Consider the following 27,252-nt stretch of genomic DNA (forward strand, 5'->3'; position numbering starts at 1 on the left):
TAGTTATACTTCACAAGTTAGGAAAGATACTTGTATGATGGAGAGGCAGGACAAAAATCGATAAACTTCTAATATGAAACCTGAAGAAAGCTTTATTTTTGGTCAACCAATCTACAATTTATTTAAAGAAAGAAGAAAAGAGGAGAATTTTCAAGAGCCGAGCCAAAATGTTGCCGAAATTGGGGGGTCCATGAAGAGGATGAAGTCAAGGGACTGTGTGTTGCTACAAGAGAATGAAAAACTCTAGGATCTGTTGGACAAAGTCGAGTTAGTTCCCTACATCCTTTCCACGAAAGGTCATAATAAAACCTTCTTTGCTAATTTTTGTAATTCTTGGTCAAAAGGAATAGTTAAAGTTGGTAGTCTTAGCTTCACTGTTACTCTACAATTAAATGTTGAAGCCACTAGCCTTAGCTACAGTGGATTGAATGTGGTATAAAATAGTTTGCAAGATTATAAACAAATCATTAATAAGTTTTTGGAGAAGGGTTGATGTATGCCCTCTATATGCATGAGCTCCAGAAAAGTCCTCATGGTAATCACCTTCTTTTCCTATATCCCAACAATGTTGCTAGCCAAGTGAAAATAGAGTTGATAGAAAGTACAATCCACACACTGGAGAAACCCTTAGGATCCAAGAAAAAAACTAAATTTCAATCCAAAAATGCTTGCCTACATCTAGAAGACAAGGATGAATCACCTGGTATCTCATTAGCTAAAATATCAGGAAAGGATTCCCCTATCCCCAACCTCCCTGATGAGGATGCAGAACTTATCAAGATGACCCCTAAAAAGAGAAGATATTTGAAGCCAAAATTGACAATCCTAAGAAATGGAAAGCTAAATCCCAAAACCCCAAGCTCAACGGTGGAGTCATTATTATTGAAGAAACCAACCAAGACCCTAATTTTACCATGGACAATGAGGGAATTGGCTCAAGAGAAAAGAGGTCAAAAAGGTTGAAATAAAAAGGCAAAGGAAAGAAAAAAAAATAGGGGAAGGTTATCGAGCTGGAATGAGATGAGGAAGAGGATTTGGGAAAAAAAAAAGAAAAGAGGACAACGATGTAGGGAAAATTGAAAAGGGTGACAAAATTAGAGGGGGAAATGTTATGGATAAAGAATATATGGGGGAGAATATTATTAGAAAGACCACTACATAAGAATAGGGGAAGAGGGAAATATTGAGGTAGGGTATAATCTGAAATGGACAATAGAAATGTAGAAAAAGCTAATAGCTTGGAGAACAAGATGAGAGAAATACAATGCCAAATTGCAGATTTGAAAGCTTCAGAAGAGAAATTAAAAAAATCTACAATGAAATTCAGAAGGCAATCAACTCCCTCATTCACATTACTAATGGTGTAATGAGAAATTCGGTTATGGGAGTGGTCTCAAGCAAGTCCAAATTGTTGAGACGATCAAGAAAAAGAAGGTGAAGGGCAACAAGAATGAAGAAGACCATGACCCACAAAGAGATGACTGGAATATAAAATTGATGGCGCTGGTTGACACATGGGACATTATCTCAGAATAGGAGGATTATTATTGTTTCCTTTTTTTCTTATGTTTAGTGGTTATTTTGGTTTAGTTGTTACTCTTTATATGACTGATGGCCTTCATGGCTTAAGTGATGCTTATTTGTTAAGTTACTCTCGATGCTTGGATAGTTTGATGTGGACTATAGATAAGATTTGGTTGAGTATTTTGTAGGGAGTTTTTATTTTTGTGTTTGTTTTTTGTTTTACTTGTTGGTATATATTATACTTGTTGGTTCCCAAAACCACAGATTGGAAAACCAAAAGACTTGCCAAATCCTCAAGTAATCCAATCAACCTTGGCCAACGAACAGGGATGGTCAAAGACCAAATCCCTCTGCACTTTAGGCTCCACTGAACCTAGGTGGGTATGCCTCTTCCTCTCAAGCACAAAAGAGGTTATTTATGGTGGATTTAAACATTTTAGCAAGTTTACACAACTAGAAAATTATTGTTTTGCAACTGTGCTTTATTATGTGCTTTGACTGAATGCTTTGAAAAGAAATGATTGTGAACGTATATTGAAAATGAGATTGCTTTCAGGACTTAAATGAAATCTGCATAGATCAGGTCATATAGGATTTGGGAAGAACATTTCTCTATCAAGGACCTTGAATGCATACAAATCAAAACCCTAAAAGATCAATAACAGAACAATGCCTCTATCTAGGGATATATATGACACTTTGTGGACAAAATATCTTATCAACTCAAGAGACAATTTCTCATCAGCTATGAAGGTTCAGTATGTGTTACACAAACAATAAGAACTCAATCTTTCACTTAATGCAACGACATGTGATTCACATGATAGCAAATTGATAAACAGATTTATCAAGAGGACAAAGATAATCATCAACACAAAAGTGTACACAATATTTGGAAAAAGAAACAACGAAGCTTGTATATTAATCTTTAGGAAATAATTGCTTATGTAAGTTGCACTTGAAGATACTCCATTACAGTATGTTTGCACAAAATGATACTTCTTCTTCCTATAGACTTCTCTAATACAAAATGATATTCAATCCTTACAGTTGTATCTTGTTCTTATGACTCCCCCCATAAGTATGTAAATCAAAAGGCATATATGAAAGGACATACCCTTTCATACACAGAAGGGAGTTAAAGACAGTTTCCCTCCAAAGGACACACCCTTTGGTTTAATAAATAATTACAAATGAGAACCTTGAAAATACTAAATGATGCTTTAATAATGTGTCTTCTATTCTCCACCTCGATAAAATTCCTTAGCAAGTATTCATTATCTTCTCATTATTTTCTGCACACCAGATAAGCCAATCAAATTCCTTGATTTGAAAATTAAACATATTCCACCTTAGATTTTAGTTTGAAAATACTTGTTTAAAATAATTCATTAAAACCAAAGTATTTCCCTTTAAAAATATTTTACAAACATAGCATCCGTTCATATAAAATAATACCTTACCCTAAAATATATATTCAAGACACTTTATTTAGGATAGATATACATAAATTTCATCTTTAATGCACATTAAAATAATAATTAAGGCAGTGTGATATGATAAGAAATACTTCCCTTTTATTATTCTTTCGGCCAAACTTCCTCCCTCAGCAAGTTGTTCTCATGTTCTATCGATTCTGTAGTTTCATCAATACCTTTTATTTTTGATAGGATCGCTTTTGATTTCTTCGATGAACCTCATGTCGATGAAACTGTTGCTTTCGGTGAGTCCTTTTAGAGATCCATCGTAGCCTACATTTATTCAATAAGTCATTTTTTTATGACGTGCCTCCTGACTGCCACTTCAACTGCTAACTCATCTTGACCGGACCCACTGCGTGTCATCTCTGGATTGGCTCCGGGGTCTCTATCCTGCCACCTTAGCATGGTCTCACTAACCATCAGAATGAAGCTCTCCCTTGTTGCCTAGCCGCGATGGATATTCATCGTGCATCTCTGCATAGTGGATCAGCGACAACTGTTAGATCTTTTCCAACTTGCTCACACGTTATCTCCTCTGAATTGCTTCCTTAGCGGTCCCCACCACTTGGTTTCCATGTCGTGGTGAATAAACATTGCACATCTTTTGATCATGGTATAGCAATCACCGTTGGATCGACTCAGCCAACCGTCTAATCTTCCTTATCTGCTTGACCTTTAACCTTGCCTGAGTAGCTCTCACTTCTCTTTATCCATCTATGTCACGTGTCACTCTTTGGTTTGCCCGCGGATCCACCTACCCACCACTCGGACCTGGGTTCTTCTTCTACACTCTACCACGTGGCACATCCTGATTCGCTTGCAGATCCACCAGGACAACACCTCATCTGCCACCTTGCCAGTCACTATGTCGTAGGGGATATAGGTCGTGCAACTTCCTATCACAGTATAGCAACTTCCATTGGATCAATCTCAAACTTACATGCTTGTTAACCTCCCCTTTTCCGCACTTTCTTTATCGTCAAGTTGCGGGGATAAACTAGTGGGCATCTATATCTTGCAGTATAGTGACAACCCTCAGATCTTCTGCGATCACCATCCGATCTACCCAAATTGCTTGATCTTTAATTTGTCGCTCAGCTGTTAAATTTGGGTGCTTTGAGATGCGCACACACATGGGGAGCCCACCAGCGCTGAGCTAGCACTTGCCAAAAGCCTTTTGTCTTTTGCCAGTTATCATGTGAGTCACTTTGGACTTAAACGTTAAAAGAGCCTACCCCACAAACAATGTGGGATTAAGGCTTTCCCTCTTCTGACGCAACTCCATGTTCTTCAGTTATTCTCCTTGAGCTGACCTCCTTGCAATTCACCATTCATCGTAACAATCTTATCGGGATTCATCATAGCATAAAAATCCTCCTCCTAATGTCCCAATGAGTCTTCAATCTATGTTACTTTGTCGGTATAACTCATACTCATATCCCCGCAGGTGCTTTTATCTTCATCGAGGGTCGGAATAGCCTTTTTCTATTCCTCCCGAAGTCCCGATGTTATTTCAATGCACTTGTATGCTTTATACCTCCAAGTCTTTTTTATCGGTATAGGAAACACCGATGGTTCCACCTTTCGATTCTCCATGTCATCGGGGATCGACCTAACTGTTTTTGCACTATCCTGATATGGTATTTTCCTCCGATGGACCCGCCTTCAGTTCCCTTCAGTCTTCGGGTATTGGGATATAATTTTTTCATTATTTCCGATCGCCTGATGCTATAAGACCATGATTTGCATTGCCTTTTCATCATTACAAGTTACACCGATAGCCTCATTGGCTATCGGTGTAACAATTTTTACACTTTCCTGATAAGTCGATGCATGCTGATAGAAAACATCCTACTTTTGTCTCATCGAAACAAGCTATCCTGATGGTATGACTTTCCTAAGAGTACGCATCATGCTAAATATCAATTAAGTGCTCCAATGAATCCACCTTTGTATTTATCGATAAATGTCATGCCGATAATCCTTCTTTTGCTTGCCAATACTGTTTCATTGTGACTACTTATGCCGATAATTAAATTTTTGCAGTTTTGAAAAATGAGCCATCCACCATGAATAATAGTGATCCCATCTATCCCACAAGGTCTTGACACTCCTTAAACAACTGATCCTTAGAGAACTTTGCCCGTGCTAATAAGGTTCCTGCACATGCAAACCAACAGTAAATACTCCATAATAACACATTAAATTTTGCAAAAATGTGTGCTAACAATACTGATGTAAGTGATCAAGGCCCTCTCCCTACTAACTCAATCAAAAAAAGTCATCACATTCAATTTGTCAATCACTAATAAATTAGAAGAAAATAATAATCTCTTCCAAGTCATCACTTTTGATTAAGTGGAGAAAAAGTAGGAGTGTTTTCTAAGTTACTTTTTCTTAAGTAAAGAATGAAAAAAATGTTAATATTCCAAAATATAGTTAAGCATCTATTCAATGAGATCCTCTTATCTTACAATAGACATGAGAAACTATCAAATACAAATGATAATTCCTATCAATTGCAATCAACCTTTGCTAATAAATCAAGAGTTTGTGTGTTATAAATGAATTTTATATGGAGGATGCCTAGGATCAAATGTCACAAAAAAAATGATTGTGTTAATTGGATTAAACTCTCTATCCACTTTTCAATCTAGCATACCTTAGTGAATGAATAAATTTAATCCTCAATGAATTTGATAGGATTAATACCTCTAAATAAATCAATCTCTTGTTTTAGTCATAAAATTGATACAAGTTGGCCTTTCTCCTAATAGAATTACATATAGTACCCTAATAAGTTTGTCTCTACAATGTGGATAGGGAATATGAAGCTCTTGGGTTAGCGGATGGAATAATATATGATTATTTATCTCTAAATGATGTTCTGATTGATTAAGAAAAATAGGTTTTCAAGACCCAAAACCTTTAACATAGGAAATTAAGATAAGTCATCAAAGAGTCCAGAGCATAAAAACCGCTTACAAAATGATTGGCAATAAAGCCAGCATACCAAAAAGACAACAAAGGAAAGAAACAACAAAGAAACTAGGAAGGCACTACACAATTATAGTCTTCAGAAGGTCCTCCACCTTTTTCACCAACTGGTCATAGGTGGCCGCAACAGCTTTGAGATCATCCAGGTCCTTATTAGGCTTCTTTTCTTTCTTTTTACCTTTGGTTCTAGTTCTGGGTCCTTGAGCATCTCCTGTGCCTTTAGTGTCAGGGTCAATATCTTGGGTATCCTTCTCCTCATTCAATTTTCCAATGAGAGTTTTAGTATTGCCAGCAGAAACCTCCAGGATGTCTAAGCTTTGCTCTATAATACTCTTGAGGCAATCCTCAATTTTGCTAACTTTACTAACAGTGCCCGATATAGTTTGATCCATAGCGTTAGCATGAGTATTCCTCTCCAGTAGGTCTTTCTCTATTTTCTCAAATTTGGGGTTGAAGGAGTCTCTTATATTTTCAGCTTTTGCAATAGTATTTTTCAGATCCTTAATATAATCAGCCATAGTCTTCCCTTCCCCAGTGTTGATAGTTTCTAGAATCTGAATTTTGTGGCTGAGCTTCTTGTTGTCATCCACAACTTTCTTGTAACTAGTTATTAACCACTCCATGGTGTCCATAAAACCTTTCATACCCTCAGAAGGAGGGTTTAGGGGAAGATCAATCTTACCGGAGTTGTCCTATTCCTTTTTTGGAGTGTCACCAACAGTAGTTGTGTCGTCAACCCTATGAACCTCTCCAGTGATCACCTTCTCCAGGTTCTGTTTGTAAGGAAGTTAAGTAGCGGAAACAACTTCCTACACTAACCTTGAGAGGAGGGTAATGCAAAACTTTTTCAGATCATTACAACAGTTACAGAAAATAGAAATAGATATAATAGCATTCATACCACAACACAATGATTTACGTGGGGAAAACCCTTTCGGGAAAAAAACCCCACCCTCCAAAAGCAGCTCAATATTTTATTCAGCAATCAAAAACAGATTACAAAATACTTGTAGAGCAAGCTCTTCGCAGGAGTAGCACTAAACAGAGATTCAGAGGCAACTCAATAGCCATAGGACTCTTACACACAACCTCTATCTCACACACCTCATAAATAGGAGATACAATACAAGAAACCGTCAAACGGTATTACAAAACCATGGGCTAAAACTACCCAATAAGGTGTAGCCGACCTTATCTCCCTTCTATGACATGTTAAAGCACACATCAACACGTTTCGCTCCCTTTTACAGCTCATTTATGTATCCGATACAAATTATTTTTCCTATTTCAGGAGTACAAACTTCCGGAGGCCATAACTTGAGAACCGGGTGTCCGATTGACGAACCGTTTGAAGCGCCGGAAAGCTCGCGAAGTGCTCTATCACCTCGTAACCCGCTTCGCCGGTTACAGCAACTTTTCAGGGCGTTTCGGAGCCTCTAAAGTCCCCAAAATTAAGTTTAAACATTTTATTGCACCCCTCCAAGATGAAAACTTTAATATCTTCAAAACTAGCTGTGACCTTGCGACGCAACTTTACCGGAATGCTTATCTAGCCAACCAGAAGCTTCAGGGAGAGTTTCGCACCATTTCGTGCTCAAATAAAAACTTACTATAAATAGTAACCTCGCATAAATGCAAGGTTGAGACACCATTTTTCCCAACAAATCTCCCACTTGTCGAACACCTTGCATGAGCGGAAGGGAATGTCAACACAATGAATCAATTGCTAGGGCCCATAAGGCCCATAGACTCTGAACACCATCTGAACTTCTCTGTGCTCACAGCCTTAGTTAAAACATCTGCAACATTCATCAAAGTGTCCACCTTAACCAGCTTCACCCTACCATCTTCGACCATATCTCTAACAAAATGATACTGAACATCAATATGTTTGGTCCGGGCATGAAATGTCGGGTTCTTAGCTAGGCTAATTGCACTCTGACTGTCACAGTAAACTGTCACTGTACCTTGTTTTATTCCAATATCCGAACACAGTCTCTTAAGCCAAATGGCCTCTTTACAAGCATGAGTAGCTGCCATATACTCTGCTTCAGTAGTGGATAAAGCAACCACAGCCTGTCGCTTACTCATCCAACTAATTGCACCACCAAACAAAGTAAACACATAAGCACTAGTGGATCTTCTGCTATCAATATCACCTGCCCAATCTGAATCTACATAACCATGGATATCAAGGGAAGTCATGTCTCCAACTGAATTACCATGATAACACAAAGAATACTCTGAAGTACCCTTCAAATATCTAAAGACTCTTTTGACTGCATCCCAATGAACTCTACCAGGATTAGACATATATCTAGAAAGTACTCGCACTGCTTGGGCAATATCTGGTCTAGTACAGACCATAGCATACATCAAGCTTCCAACTGCACTCTGGTAAGGCACTCTGCTCATGTCTTCCATCTCCAATGGGGATGTAGGACAATCTGAAACAGATAGTTTCGTTCCAACTGTAAAAGGAACACTCAATGGTCTACAATTCTGCATGTTGAACCTCTGTAACACTGAATTCACATACTTACTCTGGCCTAGCCATAGCTTTCTGTTCGCCCTATCTCTTCTAATTTCCATCCCAAGAATGTGCTTTGCTGCACCAAGATCTTTCATTTCAAATTTAGCAGCGAGCTGAGACTTCAGTTCTGAAATCATACCTTTCCCTTTACCAATGAATAACATATCATCAACATACAATGCAATGAATAAGAAATGATCACCATAAGATTTATAATAAACACAGTGATCTGATTTAGAACGTTCAAATCCCAAACTCAACACATATGTATCAAATTTCTGGTACCACATCCTAGGACTTTGTTTGAGGCCATACAAAGATTTCTTCAATTTACAGACCAAATTTCTTTTGCCTTTCACCACATAGTGCTCTGGCTGTGTCATATAAATATCTTCCTCCAAATCACCATGAAGGAAAGCAGTTTTCACATCCATTTGCTCAACCTCTAAATCATAAGCAGTAGCAATAGAAAGCAAAAATCTAATGGACGTCATTTTTGCAACAGGAGAAAATATCTCACCGTAATCAACACCCTCAACCTGAGAGTAGCCTTTTGCAACCAACCTTGCTTTATACTTCTCAATGCTTCCATCTGAACCAATCTTTTTCTTGAACACCCATTTACAACCAACAGGTTTTCGTCCTTCAGGCAATGGTACAAGATCCCATGTATCATTCTTTTTCAATGCTGCCATTTCTTCCTCCATAGCAATCTTCCAGGATTCTGCATCATTCATACCTAATGCCTCTTCTACAGATTTCGGTTCATCCACACTAGTATTCAGAGCAAAAATACATCTCCAATCATCAGGTGAATACCTTTCAGGTGGTTGTCTATGTCTTGTAGACCTTCGAACAAGCTGAGTTGGAGGTTCTTCCTCCTCTTCTGAAGATTCAGAGCTAGACGAGCTCTCCTCAAATTCTTGCCTATCTAGGGGTCTTGATTCAACTCTTTCAGGTGTAGAAGGAAGTTGAATCACATCTTCTTTTTTAGTCTGTTCTGGCTGCAATGTAACAGAAGGAGACTTAATTTCTCTAAAAATAACACTTCTACTGTGAATTACCTTTTGTGCAACAGGGTCCCAAAGCTTGTATCCTTTCACACCATAACTATACCCGATGAAGATACATTTCACAGCCTTGTTCTCCAACTTTGTTCGCTTCTCCTTTGGCACATGTGCATATGCCTCGCAACCAAAAACTCTAAGATGTCTCAATGAAGGCTTGTGACCTGACCATGCTTCCATAGGCGTTTTATCAACAAGAGCTGATGTAGGAGACCTGTTAATCAGGTAGCAAGCAGTGGCAACAGCTTCAGCCCAAAACTTTTGTTCGAGACCAGCACCACTCAACATACTCCTAGCCTTCTCCATCAGTGTCCTGTTCATTCTTTCTGCAACTCCATTCTGCTGTGGAGAATACGGAGTTGTCTTCTGCCTGTTAATTCCACAGTCTTTACAGAATCTATCAAAATCATTAGAGCAAAACTCACCGCCATTATCAGTTCTCAAACATTTTATTTTCTTTCCAGTCTGCAACTCAACCATTGCTTTAAATTCTTTAAAACGACTAAAAACTTCAGATTTACTCTTGAGAAAATAAACCCATGTCCTTCTACTAAAATCATCAATAAATGAAACATAATATGTGGATTTTCCAATCGAAAAGACATCTACTGGACCAAACACATCAGAATGGATAAGATCCAAAACACCACAAGTTTTATGAGAACTCGAGTAAAACTGAACGCGGTTTTGTTTTCCATAAATGCAATGCTCACAGAAATCAAAGTCAAGGTTACAGTCATTCAAACCTTCAACAAGGTTTTTATTTTTCAAGGTCCTTAGACCCTTTTCTCCAATGTGGCCAAGTCTCTGGTGCCATAACATAGTCTTCTCTACAGGTAACTTTGCTTCAGACGAAAGAGCACCCTTAGGTACCCAAAAACCATTTCCATCTGCTGAAGGTGAAACCTTCAAATCTTCCAGTGAAGTATCCGCAGATTTACTTTTTATAGAAGTGCTATTACACTCAACAGTGTATGCTTCAAGCTTATACAAAGTGCCAAACCTGACACCTCTAGCAACTACCATAGCACCCTTAATCATCTTACATCCTGCTTCAGAAAAGACTACCTGCACACCTGCATCTATCAGTTTGCTCACAGATAACAGGTTTCGTTTTAATCCAGGGATATGCAGCACACCATTAATCCTTTTTATTCTACCATCAGAAAACCTGATTCTAACTTTACCTCGACCAACAATGTCTAGTTGTGAATCATCACCCAAGTACACCTTACCTCCATTAAATCCTTCATATTCAGAAAACCAATCTCTATTGGAAGTCATATGAAAAGATGCACCTGAGTCAATTAGCCAGGCATCATTACCTGCATGAGTCGCCAAAGCCGCAATAAATGCATCGCCATCTTCCTTGTCGGACTCAGAATCAGAATCGAACTTTTTCTTTTTCTTCTTCTTTTCTTCTTTGCAGTCCTTACGGATGTGACCCGGTTTACCGCAATTCCAGCAAATGACTTTGGACTTTCCAGGAGATTTCGATCTCCCTTTGGATTTGGACTTGCCGCGCTTCTCATTCTTCTTGCCTTTCTCCTTAGGTCTTCCACGAACGGTTAGGGCTTCCTTTGAACTGATGGATACCTTCCTTCGCATCTCTTCACCGAGTAGGGCACCCACCACATCTTCAGATTTCAAAACAACAGAAGTACTACCGATAGCCATAACAAGAGAATCCCACGAATCAGGCAAAGAACAAAGCAAGATCTGACATTTCTCCTCCTCGTCCATCTTAACACCGACGGATAATAATTGAGCCACAATCATATTGAATGCTTCTAGGTGGTCTGCAATTCGTCCACCCTCTTCCATCTTCAAGGAATACAATTTCTTTCTTAAGAAAATTTGATTTAATAAAGATTTCACTTGATACATCTCACCAAGCTTAGTCCATAGCTTCTTTGCAGAGTTCTCTTCATGGACATTGATTAGAACAGAGTCTGCCAGGCACAGTCTGATTAGACCCTTGGCTTTTCGGTCCATAACATCATACTGAGCTGCCGCAGTAGGATCTGAGGGCCTTTGGACATTCGCATCAACAGCATCCCAAAGATCTCGATCTATTAACAGATCTTCCATCTTCAGCTTCCACATCTCAAAATTACTTCCATTAAATTTCTCCACCTCTATTCTCCCTGACGAACTCGCCATCTGAATATTCCTGCAACAGGATCAAAAAGTGTCTTCTGCACAAGCTCCCACTCAAATCTGGATTAGTTCAAAAAACCCAACTGCCCACAATTGAAACCAAAGGTGATCAGGCTCTGATACCACTTGTAAGGAAGTTAAGTAGCGGAAACAACTTCCTACACTAACCTTGAGAGGAGGGTAATGCAAAACTTTTTCAGATCATTACAACAGTTACAAAAAATAGAAATAGATATAATAGCATTCATACCACAACACAATGATTTACGTGGGGAAAACCCTTTCGGGAAAAAAACCCCACCCTCCAAAAGCAGCTCAATATTTTATTCAGCAATCAAAAACAAATTACAAAATACTTGCAGAGCAAGCTCTTCGCAGGAGTAGCACTAAACAGAGATTCAGAGGCAACTCAATAGCCATAGGACTCTTACACACAACCTCTATCTCACACACCTCATAAATAGGAGATACAATACAAGAAACCGTCAAACGGTATTACAAAACCATGGGCTAAAACCACCCAATAAGGTGTAGCCGACCTTATCTCCCTTCTATGACATGTTAAAGCACACATCAACACGTTTCGCTCCCTTTTAAAGCTCATTTATGTATCCGATACAAATTATTTTTCCTATTTCAGGAGTACAAACTTCCGGAGGCCATAACTTGAGAACCGGGTGTCCGATTGACGAACCGTTTGAAGCGCCGGAAAGCTCGCGAAGTGCTCTATCACCTCGTAACCCGCTTCGCCGGTTACGGAAACTTTTCAGGGCGTTTCAGAGCCTCTAAAGTCCCCAAAATTAAGTTTAAACATTTTATTGCACCCCTCCAAGATGAAAACTTTAATATCTTCAAAACTAGCTGTGACCTTGCGACGCAACTTTACCGGAATGCTTATCTAGCCAACCAGAAGCTTCAGGGAGAGTTTCGCACCATTTCGTGCTCAAATAAAAACTTACTATAAATAGTAACCTCGCATAAATGCAAGGTTGAGACACCATTTTTCCCAACACTGTTCAACTTCTGAAATCTTTTCCTACTTATGAGCCTCCAGCTTCTTCGCATTCTCCATCTTTCTCTTATGCTTGTTTCTAGTCTGAGTATGGACTTTAGTTTTCTTTTTTAGAGAATCTTGAGGTTTCTCCTTCTCTGAGTCTTCAGAGACCTCCGAGGAGGAGGAGGAGTTAATCTGGAGGATTTTGCCTTTAGGTTTTTTGCCCTTTGAGGAAGAAGGTCTGGTTTTCATATATTTCCTCTTCTTACAAATTTCAAATTCTAAGTCATCCAAACTCTCCTTCGAGTCACTCATTGGGTCATTGCCGGAACCCTCATCCACAGAATAAATAGAGTCTGACCCATCCTCCTTAGACTCAATAGAGGGTTGCGGGCAGGCAATCTAATTAGCCTTGAGATGGTCATAAATAAGAACCATTAAGCCTTGATGCATGGCAGTGTCCCCCATAGGGTTCTCTTTATAGGCCTTAATGGTGGCATTCATAGAGCATAATAGAAAATAAGGAAAATTAACCTTCTCATAATGCCTAAAATGATTCAGCAAAACAAAATGGTAGTTGTATACTTTAGTAAATCTACCATCCAATGTAATATAGCGCATTATAACAAAGAGGACCTTCCGCCATGGTTTAACAAAAGCCCTAGGGGGATAGTAATTTTTACTTAGCTTCACCAGGCATTTTTTCTCCTTGTCGCTTTCAGGATATCTGTCGATGACCTCCTTACTCACTTTTCTATCTCTATAGAAGTTGCTTCCTTCCCTTCAGAGACCCATGGCTTGGGCAATAAGATCTTCATCTATGAAAACAAACTGGTCTCCCATTTTCAAAGTACCCTTTCTCTAGTTTTTGCAGAAGAAACTGGTGACCGTGCCATCCCATCCATGGAGTCTCTCCATAAATTTAGAAAACCCACCCTTCTGCAAAATATTCTAGACCTCCTCCTTTTGCTTCCATTCCTTGCAACTACTAGGTTTGTATCAACGTCTATTTCCACCCATGTTTTCGCTGTTCAGAGCAGAAAATTGAAACTTGCAGAGATTTTTAGACAGAACGTTTCTCGGAGCTACAAAATTTACCCAGAAAGCATGGGAAGTGATAGAATGAGTATTATAATAAATGGTGTTGACAATATTATAATAACTTGGAGTACTCCATTTAGTCTGTTTCATTATTGTTTTGTCCATCAAAAATCTTTGGAGTGCTACTATATCGGTCATTAAAAATGATTAGTTTGACATCCTCAAGGAGTCCTTGTTCTCCCGTCCATGTAATCATTTCATCTTTATTGACCGCCGCGTTGGCTACCCAGTCAGTAGACCCATTGGCTTCACGGTAGATATGAGATATGTAACTTTTTTCAAAAGTGCTAATAAGGTCTCTAGCGGCTTTTATAATATTATTGATAGACCATGAGGGCTTAGAGGTCCCCTTGAGACATTTAATGATGTTTTTTGAATCCCCTTCAATCCATATCAAGGGGCATTTCCATCTTCTAGCAAGGAGAATTCCTTGGAGAGCTGTCATTGCTTCTACTTTGTGGTTTGTTTGACTCCCTATTGGGACAACAATCATTTCATTGCATATACCTTTATCATCTCTAAGAATAGCTCCACAACCCACAGGGCCCTAATTACCTTTTGTAGCACCATCAAAATTGACTTTGAACCAACCATGAGGGGCAGTTTGCTATCTTGCTTCAAGTCTTTTGTTTTGCTTGGGGTCTAAGCTACCAGCATTCTTCAAATTCCAGGAACTTAAAACATTTGATTCCAGGGGGTTGGTCAAAAAACAAGGACCCCCATTGATCCCAATATTCTCCACAATCACCCATTGTATTTTCTGGAACACAATATCCTGATTGAGGGATGTATCCTTGAAGATACGATTGTTTCTTTCTTTCCATAATCCCCACAAAATGTGAGGAAGTGATAGCTACCACAGAGATCTCAAAAAGGAGTTAGACCAATGGGTATTCCAGCAGTAAAACAACTCACTGATAGTTTTAGGAAACACCCAATCAATGCTAAAACTTTTAAGAAATCTTTCCCAAACCGAGGCAGAAAAGGAACAGTGGATGGCTAGGTGGTCCATGGACTCTTCCTCCTTAAGACATAGAGAAAATCTATTAGGAAAGGCAAAACCTCTACCCTTGAGGTTATTTAGGGTCAAGATTTTATTTTGAAGAATAGTCCAATAGAAAAAAGTTGATTTTGGGGGTCAGACCCTTAATCCAAGCTTTAGACCATAAAGGATTATCAAGAGGGGTGGAGGAGAGAACACCATACATTGAAGAAACAATAATGATACCTTTGGGTTCATATTTCCAAATGTGGGAGTCTTCCTCTTTATTCAACCAGACCAAGGATAGGTGGATCTTGAGCTTTGTGAGGCTTGGGTGGATACTTTCAATGTTTTGCCATTTATTGCCAAACCAATACCCTTCAACTAAGGTGCCATAAATTCTAATATAGGAGGGAGCATGAGGGGCCCATTCAGGGAAATCAGTCAAGGGTTTATCAAAAAGCCAGGGGTCTTCCCAGAATTTAACTCTCCTACTATTTCCAACTTTCCATATAACTCCTTTAGCAATGCTTTCTCTACACTTAGAGGCATGATTCCATATATGGGACCCACTAATACTGATTTCCGAATTGATAAAAGAAGAAAGAGAAGAGGACAGAAGAGAGTACTTACTTCACCAGATTTTACATCATTTAGTATCTGAATGGAACATTCTCCAAACTTGTTTGGACAGGAGAGCTTCATTTAAGGTCTGGATTCTTCTCAAGCCCATACCTCCTTTACTTTTTGGTCTACATACCTAATCCCAAGCCACAAGATACATTCTTTTCTTGTCCTCAACTCCTGACCATAGAAATTTTCTTTGAATTTTCTCAATTGCATCAGCATACTTAACTGGAATTTTGAAAAGGCTTAGGGCATAGATCGGTATGCTTTGAAGAGAAGCTTTTAGAAGTTGAAGCTTTCCAGCTTGACTCAAAAGGGCTACTTTCCAACCAGCTAATTTTATATGAAATTTATCCACTAATGAGCTCCAAAAAGGATTAGGAGGTGCAATGCCCATGGGGAGGCCAAAATAGGTCGTAGGAAGATCAGCAATCCTACATGCCAGGATTCTGGTGATTCTTTGTTGTTTTCTCTCTAAAGTATTGATGATTTTTTTTTTGCTTTTGACCCAATTAATGAGCTGACCAAAAGCTGAGGAAAACTTACAAAGAATATTCTTTAGGGTTCTAGCTTTAGAGATACTTGATTCCCCCATAATAATAGTATCATCCACAAATTGTTGATGGGAGCAAATATGATCAACAGAAGAAGGTTGGAGTCCCTTAAAAGATCCTTGCATAACCATATTTTCCATGGACCTACCAAAATATTCTGCCATAATGATGAAGAGGATAGGGGAAATGGGATCCCCTTACCTTAGTCCTCTAGAAGCTTGAAAGAAGGGGGAAGGGGAAACATTAACAAGAACAACAAAAGAGGCTGAAGTAATAAGCTGGCTGAAAAGGTCAACACATTTAGAGGAAAAACCATAAGCCATAAGAACCTTCACAAGAAAAGGCCAGTCAACCCGGTCGTAGGCCTTGGAGAGATCAAGCTTAAGGATGAGACCCTGCTTCTTGACCCTAACAAGAGAATGAATATTCTCATGGACAGTTATAATAGAGTCGAGAATTTGTCTACCAGAGACAAAGCCATTTTGCTAATGATTGATCAAAGAAGGAAGGACATTCAGAATTCTGGTGGTAAGAACCTTGGAAATAATCTTATAAAAGGAGTTGCATAAACTGATTGGTCTAAACTTGTCCATAGAGTCTGCACCTTGGATTTTAGGAATGAGAGCAATGAAAGTACCATTGATTTCTTTCAAAAGTCTTCTAGCCCCAAAAAATTCCTTTACCCCATTGGAGACATCTTTCCCGACTATGTCCCAGAAATCTTGGAAAAAGAACATTGGGAAACCATCTGGACTGGGAGCTTTGTTACCATCAAAGGAAAAAACAACATTTTTTATTTCCAAGATCGAAGGAATGGAAGAAAGGGAAACATTCATCTATTCATCAATGAGATAGGGAATATTTTGAAGGAAAGAATATTGAGCATCAACATCCAAACCGTGATCCCTCCTAAGAAGATCCGAAAAGTACCTTTTAGCTTCATTCCTTATTTTTTCCTCCTTGACTAGCTCCCCATTATCCACAATAAGTTTGGTTATCCTATTAGCCGCTTTATGCTTGATAGTCGACATATGAAAAAATCTTGTATTCCTATCTCCTTCCTTTAGCCAAATGCATCTTGATCTCCGCTTCCAGAAAGTTTCCTCTTTAGCAATGATTTCATGGTATTTTTTAAGAGTCTCATTTTCATCAGTAATGGACACAGTACTGAAACCATCCTTCTGAATTTGGGCCTGTATTTTTTAAAGGTCATCTTTAACTTTACCTTTAGCCTCAAAGATATTCCCAAAGCTAGATTTATTCCAAAGTCTTATGTTGTCCTTTACACTTTTAAGTCTCTTTACAACTCTATACATAGCAATTCCCTCAACTTGAATACTCCACCATTTCTAAATATTATAAGTGATATCTGGGTGATGAGTCCACATTTTTTCAAATCTGAAAGGAAAGTGTCTCCTTCTATTAATAGGGTCAGCAATGAAGGTGATAGGAAAATGATCTGACCCAACCCGGATGTGGGCAGACATAGAACAAAAATAATGTCTATACCAGTCATCTGAGATGAGAGTCCTATCAAGTCAAACTTGGATAATCTCATTGCCAGTTATCCTATTAGTCCACGTGTAATTACAACCCTGTACCTCCACATCGTTGAGAGCCTGAGTGTTAATAAAGTCCATTAGGGCCAGTCTACTTTCCAACTGAGAGGGGATTCCTCCAAATTTTTCCTCCTCTCTCAAAGGAGTATTAAAATCTCCCATGACCAACTAGCTAAGATTTTTGAAGCTATCCCTAACTTTTGTAAGTTTTTCTAGAAGGAATTTCTAGCTTTCAAGGTATTGGGAGCATAAATGTTAGTGAGGACCCATGAAGTTCCATATTTTAAATGCTCAAATCTAATGCAAGAGAATTGTTTTTCCTGAATAAGAACATGGCCTTTGACACTATTAAGGTTCCAAATCGTAGCTATGCCTTCTGAAGCACCCTTCGAACTACCTTTACTGATATTACCATTTTTGAAAAACTTCAAAGATTCAACTTTTTCTCTACTCATTTTGGTCTCTTGAATAAGAAAAAAATCAGGTTTACTATCCCTTATCATATTCCTAATGATATCATGTTTATGAGGATTATTAAGTCCCCTAATATTCCAAGAGATAATCTTCATAGTTACTTATCGATTCCTAACTCCTTAAGAGTCTTTTGGGTCCCATCTGCAATGTTCTTACTGGCCTCCTTGTCTCTAACTTTATGGTTAGAGGGCCGACCTAGGGAAGAGGAGATATACCCAGCATCAACTTGAGCTATTCTGCTATATTTCCTTAGTTGAGAAGCCGAGCGAGTGGTTCCTTTCTTGTTCCTGTATTTTGGTATTTTCCAGTTAGCTTCTTTCTCTAGAGTCGCTTCCGGTTTATTGAGGATTCTAGAAATTTCCTCTTCATTACCCCAATTAGGGATTATGGAACCATTTAAATCACTGTTTACAGTTTTTGAATTTTGGTCTAAATCAGAAAGGTTCATACCCAATATTGCACATTTTTGGGCTTCTTGCATTTCAGAAGTTGTCATGAGTAGTGAAGAGTCAGTCTTTTCTTCTTGGGAGCTAGGGATCTCCCCTTCCTCAGGTTGATCCTCTATCTTTTGCATTTCCTTGCCCGCATAAGTGTCAACTACCACTTCAGTTGTGCCATTTGAAGATTCAGTCTGTTCTTTAAGTTCCTCTGTTTGAATCTTCTCTGTAACAAAGATATTTACTTTGGTAGCCTCATCTCTCAATACTTCTTGGGTTGGAGGATTGGAGACAAAAGTTGATGACATTTCCTTATTTTCCCCCAATGGTTTAAAACAATTATAGTCAACTTCCTTATTCTCTAAGTTTTTAACTTCCCATACCATTTTTTCTGGAGCCTTTTTACTTTCAACCTGGGGTTTAGTCTGCTTGGGCTCTACCTTCAGCTTGATTGGACAGGATTTTGCCCAGTGACCTACTTTTTTGCAATGGAAGTAGGCAAAAGGGATAGATTCATATTCAATTTCTTGTTTCCATGTTCCTAACTTTGACACTAGATCTATCTGTTTCAGCATATCTGCATCATGGGCTATCCCTACACAAAACCTAGCATGAGTGAGTCTCCTTTTTGAAGTTGTGACTGGGTCTATAGAGAGGAGTTCACCAAAGGAGCTTGCAATTCCTGAGAAGATGCTTTTTGCCCAATATTCAAGAGGCAAACCTGGTAACTTCACCCATACTGGGACTTGTGCCAAAAGAGAGTCGTTCATATTCATATTCAGGTGCCATTTTCGAAGAACCAAAGCTGTCTTTCCTACCATCCAGGGACTTCCACAAAGTATCCATTTATCTTCTTCACATGAAAAAGTAAAAGACAGGAGGCCTTTAGGCAAAGCCGAGATTTCAACATTACCCTTCAGAGCCCATTTTTGTTTGACATAAGCCCTAACAACTTCAATATTTGGATGCGAACCCATAAATTTGCCTACCAGGGAGTTTGACGTACTGTTTATATTATGATCCAAAACCAGATCAAGAATAGAGATAGCGAACTTTCCACTAGAAGGATCAGAAATATTCTTGACAGGAGGTAAAGAGGATTTACCAGATGGTTTTGTTCCAAAAAGGGATGACCATTTTCCAGGTTCTTTTCTAATCTCCAAGGTCTCTTCACGTGGGCTGGGCCCCCCTCTTGGATCCCTCCCCCAAAAACCCGGAACCCTCTTTCATCTCTGGCAGAGTACCGCCAATTTGCGGAATGTCCAGAGGCTTGTCCTTCTCTCCCATGGGGCCAACTCCTTTGTTCTGGCCGCTCCCACCATTGGAACCAGAGTTCCCGCCTTGTAGAGAATTTCAATTTTGAATTCTACCATTGCTGCTTCCTACTCTTCCAAGCTCTCCCATTGCCCTAATTTGAAATGTTTCCTTCAGAAATTTGAATGTTGCCCTAATCTAAATGATGTTAAATGTAGCACCCTAATTGATTATCTCTATGAAGTAGAAATGTTAGATAAATCTCTACGATTAGTATCTAAAATAATACAAAGTAGATATTGTCCTAACAACTACACTTGTACTATCCTAATAGATGGTTTTTACAGTACTAGAAAAATAAAAAAGATATAATCTATCTATTCAAATTATAATAAGAAAAGGTTGATCCCCAAATGTTGTTACAACACCATTTTAATTATTAGTTTATGCTCAAGTAACAAGGAAAATAAAGTATTTACACATCTTTTCGAGATGGAGATGAGGCATGCCTTCTTTATGTAGTGACAAATATTATTCTTATATGTGCATCATGTAGAATAAGAAACAGGAACGATATAGAAAAAAATTAAAGAACATAGCAACATAAGATTAAAAAAAAGCTAAATAGAACAAGGTACAACAATCATTATGCAAAAGTCCCTTAAAACCTGATTTTCCTTAATAAAAAACAATCATTATGCAAAATTGAGTATGTCATGCTATTTTAAAAAAAAAAAAGACTTACAAAATGTTCTTATATGAAGGAAAGAGTAATGTCATACTATTTTTAGATAAAAAAGACTTACAAAATGATCTTATATGAAAGAAAGAGTAATGTCATACTTACAATGTTCTTAGATGAAGGAAAGAATAATGTCATACAAAAGTATCAATAGCTATCTTGCAATGCAATAAGTACCTACACAATTAAAAGCTAAAGTAAATCCAAAACCTATAAATTACTAATGATTCATGTCTTATAGTTGTAACTAATTGAACAAAAAACAACAATGATATGCCTATGAAGTGGTTGAAAAATACTTTATAAGCATTAAGTTGGTTTGACAAATAGCTACCCACCTCACCCAAACTATATTTTATTTTTATAGTTATACAAAAAAAAATAGAAATTAGACAATTATTTTCATCTCTTCTTTTTTCATGATTTACTTTTCTTTTATTATTGAAGTGGTTCTAGTAAGTTAGTATATTTATATTTACAAAATATATGTAAAATATGCCGAGAGATATCTTATAATAGAAGAGAATCATCTATAAAATAAATGTTTTTTCTAAAATACTAAACACCCAGAATACAAATCCATTAAAGTCCTGCATGCAAAAAGTTGTGAATCTAGCTAAAGACAAGTGGCGAAGGTTCTATTTTATTTGGAGAAATAAAATAACATCTCCACAAAAGCTAAAACATGGCATACTTCATGCATTTACCTGTCATTTGCATACCAAATTGTTTCAAAAATGGATTCATGTTTACAAACATTTTGATGTCATTGTAGATGCCTCTGGGCATAATAAAAAATAAGTTAGACAATTACTTCCATCTTTGCCTCCACGATATGATTTTTTAGATGATTTAATTTTCTTTAATCTATTAAAGTGTTCCACGTTATTTGACTCATTCATTTGATACAATACAAAATAATTTTTTTGAACAATTTTACTATTTTAAATTATAATAATATGAAAAGTCAAGGATGAAATAAACTTTTGAATCAATTAAAGAAGACAATAAAAATTAGATGAAAAATGGTTGCTCCATGATCTCGTTGTTATCCATATGATTTCAGCAGTACCTTGTCCATTTGATCTCTAAATAAAAAAATAAATATAAATTATCATCATTAAATTATTACATGCATACATGCATACATGCATCTTTATTGCATTCAGTAAAAATATCTATGGATGTTTTCCCATCTCCATCCAAAACTTAACTTTGATAATGACAACCGACTGCGGGAGTCGCGGGGCCCACATCATGTGCTTTCGGATATCATGAAAGTTTCTATTTCTTTGCATGTCATCAATTATCGACGTTTTCAGATATTTCATTCAATACAAGAAAAAAACATGTTGTGAGATAGATACCTTTAAACGACGAAAGGTCAGACAATCTTTGACTCTTTCTTTACCTCACAATTTTGCCCAATGAATGAGAGGCATTGCCGTATGAAATTAAGCTTACATCACTTTGTCAATTTAGTGTCACAATCTTAAAGGCAATTTAATTATTAGATGTAGATGTGCCTATCACTCATTGTAAGTTAGAAATTTTATGGCAAATTCCACGCTCAACAAAGATTTTTACTAAATTGCAAAGAAAGATACACTAAATTTAGAAAAGGGTGTCCAAATGTCATCTTTCTAAAGTCAAAGGCTAAAAAGAAATTGTATATGGTGGATTACAATTACATAATTAAAGTGTGTATAGTCAAGGCACCAAATAAATTAAATGAAGCAATTAGTTAAGCATATCAAACAAAGTATTGGTGGTTTCTAGAAACATGTAATTATATGCAATTCAATTTTTGTTGAAGATATCAGTAATTTGATTTGATGGACATCTTTAATTTTTATTGTTTCATCACAGGGTTCAAGTTTGTGATGCATAAAACATAATTTTGGATGACAAGCCCCAATCTCGATCAGTTGTAAATTCTACAAGAATGTAAAGAGATTAAACATGAAACTATTTCAAGGTATCTTAGTATCCCTTTTGGGATAGGAGTTTCCTTGAAGGATATGTGGGGGTGGATTTTTAAAAAATTCAAATCCAAACTGTTCGCTTAGACCAATTGATTTCTCTATATGGTTGGGTGCATACAAGTGACTAATAAAATCCTCTTGGCTAGTCATGTCTATACCTCCTCCTATTGGCTACCCTCCTAAGTGTGCTATAATTGGCTCACTCAACTTATTCACAACTTTATTTGGTCCAGATAGGGAAACAAAAAATGAGTGTTTGCTACCCCTTGGTCTCATTGTATCCTTCCTAAGGAGAAGGGTGGCCTAGTCATCATTGATCCATTTTTGCAAGGAATTTGCCTAGTTGCCAAATAGATTCTCCTTGGAAATGTCTTATTAGGTACCATATTCAAACAACAACTATTGGTAAGGCCTAGAGCATTGTCCAATGGGATGTCAAGTTAGTTCTAGCTCACCGATTTAAGCTTCATGGCTTAGCCCCTCTCAACGACATTTAGAAAGCATGGCAATTGGTCTCTCAAAAGTTGTCTTGGTATGATCAATCTTTCAACCATGGGATGAGTTTTGTATAATCCTTAATATGGTGGAACCACTTAATTCAAGAAAATAACTTGTCGTTAGCTAAGATTTATTTGTTGGAAGCGAAACGCTTTTTCAAGAAAGGTATCCAAGTATTCAGTGACCTTTGGGATCCTACTAGTTTCTCATGGAAATCAAGACAACAACTTAGGCTATGTTTTGACTTAAATTAAAAAGATAAGGTGTCTTTGTTGGAAATTTAAATTTTGGTTTCTCCTTACCTTAGTATTCTCTCATCCTGCACCAATGATCATTTAAGATTTTTCAAAGATTGGAGGTGGCCTAATGGCAGCAACATCAGATCTTTCCCTCTCAAGATTTTCTATAAACAACTCGTTTCTTATCTGCCCCTTTCAAGTATAGTGAAATCTATCTAGAAACTTAACTTCAACATAAACAAATTGAATAAATTTAGCCTACAAATTTAGAAGTCCAAAGCCAACTGACAATCCCAACTCACTTATTGGAAACTTTTACATGTAAGGACCTGCTTGTCCTAACCCTAGTTAAACCACCATAGTAACTCACAATTACAGTTAAATTAAATTTTCCATTAATGCACATGCGAAATTCATGTTAATTGACATGCAAGTGATATAAAAAACTTAACATTCATGTGGATCACATATAACATGCAAATTAAATACAACATAGCGAAGCAAAGTGAAGTAAAGTGTGCATGACGATAAAATAACATGCATAAACCGTAATTAATGCGTGTTTGATTTAATCAATGATTTCAAATTAAGTGTGTGCATGCAAGAAGAAGTAAAGCAACGTTGCATGAATTATCACGATATTAAATTAACATGCAAAAATGCATAATTAAGTCATCTAACTAGAAATTATATGCAAACATGCATGCATGCGGAAAAGAAAATTTATCTATGAAGAGTAAATCATGCATGTTAGTAGGTTAGTAGGTTAGTAGTATTACATGACGACTTTTTGTCACATTACATCATAGGACATTATACATCTTTTTCATATCTTTTATATGTGACCATTTTGATCTTTTACAAAAAGATACAATATACATCTAATGATTATTACATATAATTTATCTGAATTCTCTTATTCTCTGTCTCTAGATGTGTCATCTCTGCTGCCTTGGACAAACTTCCACTTGCAAACTGGATGATAGACATATGACCTAGGTGTTTTATCCACCCAACCAAATGAAGCTTACACTTCTTGATGCTCATGATAAGCTCTTGTCCCTCATGATGGAGTATCCTAGTAAGTCGATACCAACTAGCAGGAATGGAACTTGTGCATGCATGTAGAACTAGCAACCCATCCTGTTGAGCTAACTACATGTGTTATGGCAGGGAGAAAAATAAATAACCTAATGGCCATTATACCCTATTGGGGAGGTGAAGGAAAATTCACTCTTCCCTGGTTAACCCATAACGAGCACACTTTTCCAATCATCCCTCATAAATAGAAAATCTAAAATTAATCTCTCTCGGATTAATAATATTCATTATTAAAGTTATAATTTAATTATTTCCATTAAATAGAACTTTAATTATTCTAAGTTTCTAAATAAATAGATAATCTAGCCCCCATATCTCGTACACATATAATTCTTTCTTCTCTCTTTTTTTTTAATCAATTGGAAGTAAATAGTTAACAAATCATCAAGAAATGTGAAATTTATTACAAAATATTGACAACCATCTACGAACAACAAAAAGGATTCTTACACAAATTCTAAATTTTGATTGATTTTAGCTATCAATGGGAATTCTCTACAAACAATAAATTATACTCCTATCGCCCTTCTATTCCATCAGGCAGGATGATATGGACTGGCTGCAAATATCGACTCAATGGGAGTCGATTTCCTGCCAGAAGGGAAAACATGGAGATTAAACCACTCTTGCTAAATACACATCGCATTTGGGTTCCATAATTGAAAGTTGAAATTAGTTAGATTTAAAATAATGGATATCCTTCATTCATGCAAATCGGCTGTGAATGGCAAAACACTGGTTAAACAACCCCCTAATTTGTTGTGAGTCACTACAAATGAAGGATTGGAGGGCAATTTGTTTCCAAATAAAAAATCCCAACCTACTAATTCTCTTCACTGGCATTATGAAATGGCAAAGGTAAACGTGGAAGGAGAGGGAGGCATGGAAAACTAGAGAAGGGCATGGTAGAAAGGGAGAATTCCCTGCCAAATCTAGCAACAAGGAAGGTGTGGAGAGATTGTTGATAAGTGATGCTGCTCTAGCATGCAGCTCCATGCAACTCCAGTTTGGACATGAAGGTTTCCATTCATCACCATGCATAAGCTATTTTTAGTTAATAGTTTTATTTGTTTATTCATGCAAATAAAGCATGTACTCCAACATGCATGAATCCTTAGGACTATTTTTAGTTCTGTTTTTTGCATGAGTTTGTTTTTAGTAAATAAAGCATTTTGTGCATGCCCTTATTGTATTCTTAATTTAGGGAGTAGTTTGCTTTTTTTAGTTTGAGAGCCTTAGTAGCTTTCCATGCAAATCTAGGAATATATTTAGAACTATAGTTATTATTTATTCTTCTAGACTGCAAATTCTTTATATATACAGCCTCTATGTAATTTTTTAATTAAGCTTCAATAAAGATATTGGTGTTTTTCTTCTTTTTGCTGTTATTGTTTGCTAATCAGTTGGTTCAGAGAGGATAGGTCAGGTTCAAAATTATACAAGTGGTATCAGAGCAGGTAAAATTGTTTTGGGTTAAAGTTTTATTGTTGGAATTTCGCCAAAGTTAATCATGTCGAATTCTAACCATATGCCCGTTCCAGAATTTGATGGGAATGATTATGATTATTGGTGCATTAAGATGCTGACCTTTTTGATTGGAAAAGATTTGTGGGAGATTATTGAATCAGGTTATGAAGAGCCAACTGATTGGAATGCCCTTACAGCCAATGAAAGAACAACAAGAAAGGAAGCAAGGAAAAAGAATGCTTAAGCTTTGTTTCACATTCAGATAGCTCTTGATAAGAGCTTATTTCCAAGAATATCAAGAGCAACAACTGCCAAAGATGCCTGGAAGACTCTATAAGAAGCTTACCAGGGTAGTGATCAAGTTAAAGTGGTCAAGCTTCAGACATTGAAGCGAGAGTTTGAGAATTTGAAGATGCAAGAAACTGAAAGTATAAGTGATTATTGTGTCAGAGTCAAAGATGTAGTTAATAAAATGGCTACACTTGGAGAAATTGTAAGCAATGAAGTTTTGATTAAAAAGGTGTTGAGATCTTTGACACCCAGATGGAATCATGTAGCAATAATCATAGAAGAAAGCAAGGATTTGACAAAACTACAGTTTGATCAACTAGTTGGATCCCTGATGTCTCATGAAGAAAGTGTAGCATCCTAAAATTGCGACACTTGCAATTTTGACCGCATTTGGGTCTTCACGATGGTGACGCAACACGGAACCTGAATGGAGACCCCGAAACTTGCTCACGACATCAAAAACTGCATTTTCTTGCACCCTGTCTGATCCCTCCTTGCACCCTGCTGTCTCGGGAGGTGGGACCAGAGCGCTGAGCACCCTGGTCCTTCAGGACCAAGGCGCCCAATGCCTTGGTCCCCCAGGACCATGGCGCCCAGCGCCCTGGTCCCTGGCCCTATTTTGGGCCCAGTCTCCTATGGGGCTTCGGGTCTTTTTGTTTGCATATTGGAAAATAACATTTCCTGGTCGGCCTAAGGTTGGGAAAAATCAGTCTATCAACCCTAATTGACAAGTATATAAACTACATTTCCTCTCCCATTTTGGGTAAGTTGGAAAGAAGGTGGAAACGATACTCAAACATTCAAGCATTCAAACATTCCTTCAAGCAATTGATCATTCTAAGTCTCCATTCAAGGCTAAGTGTTGCATTCAAGACAAGGATTCAACCATTGAAGAGGAGATCACATGCTACAACATACAACATACAACATACAACAACATCTACACCTTCGCATGTAAGAATACAAACATTCTTACAACAAGGTACTAGTACTTGTTTTACATTACAGTCATTTACATTTACAGCATTTCTCATTTCTTGGTTAATTCCAAAACCGGGGTTTGACCTAAGGGCAAACCCCTAATCCCTAACCCCCCAATCATCTTCGCTTTTCTGTGTGTAGGTTGCAGGTACGCGACTGAAATTGAAGATCTGGAATCCTTGTGCAGAGACGAACAGATCCCCC

Source organism: Cryptomeria japonica, chromosome 7 (assembly GCF_030272615.1).
Source record: "Cryptomeria japonica chromosome 7, Sugi_1.0, whole genome shotgun sequence".
NCBI classification, from domain to species: domain Eukaryota; kingdom Viridiplantae; phylum Streptophyta; class Pinopsida; order Cupressales; family Cupressaceae; genus Cryptomeria; species Cryptomeria japonica.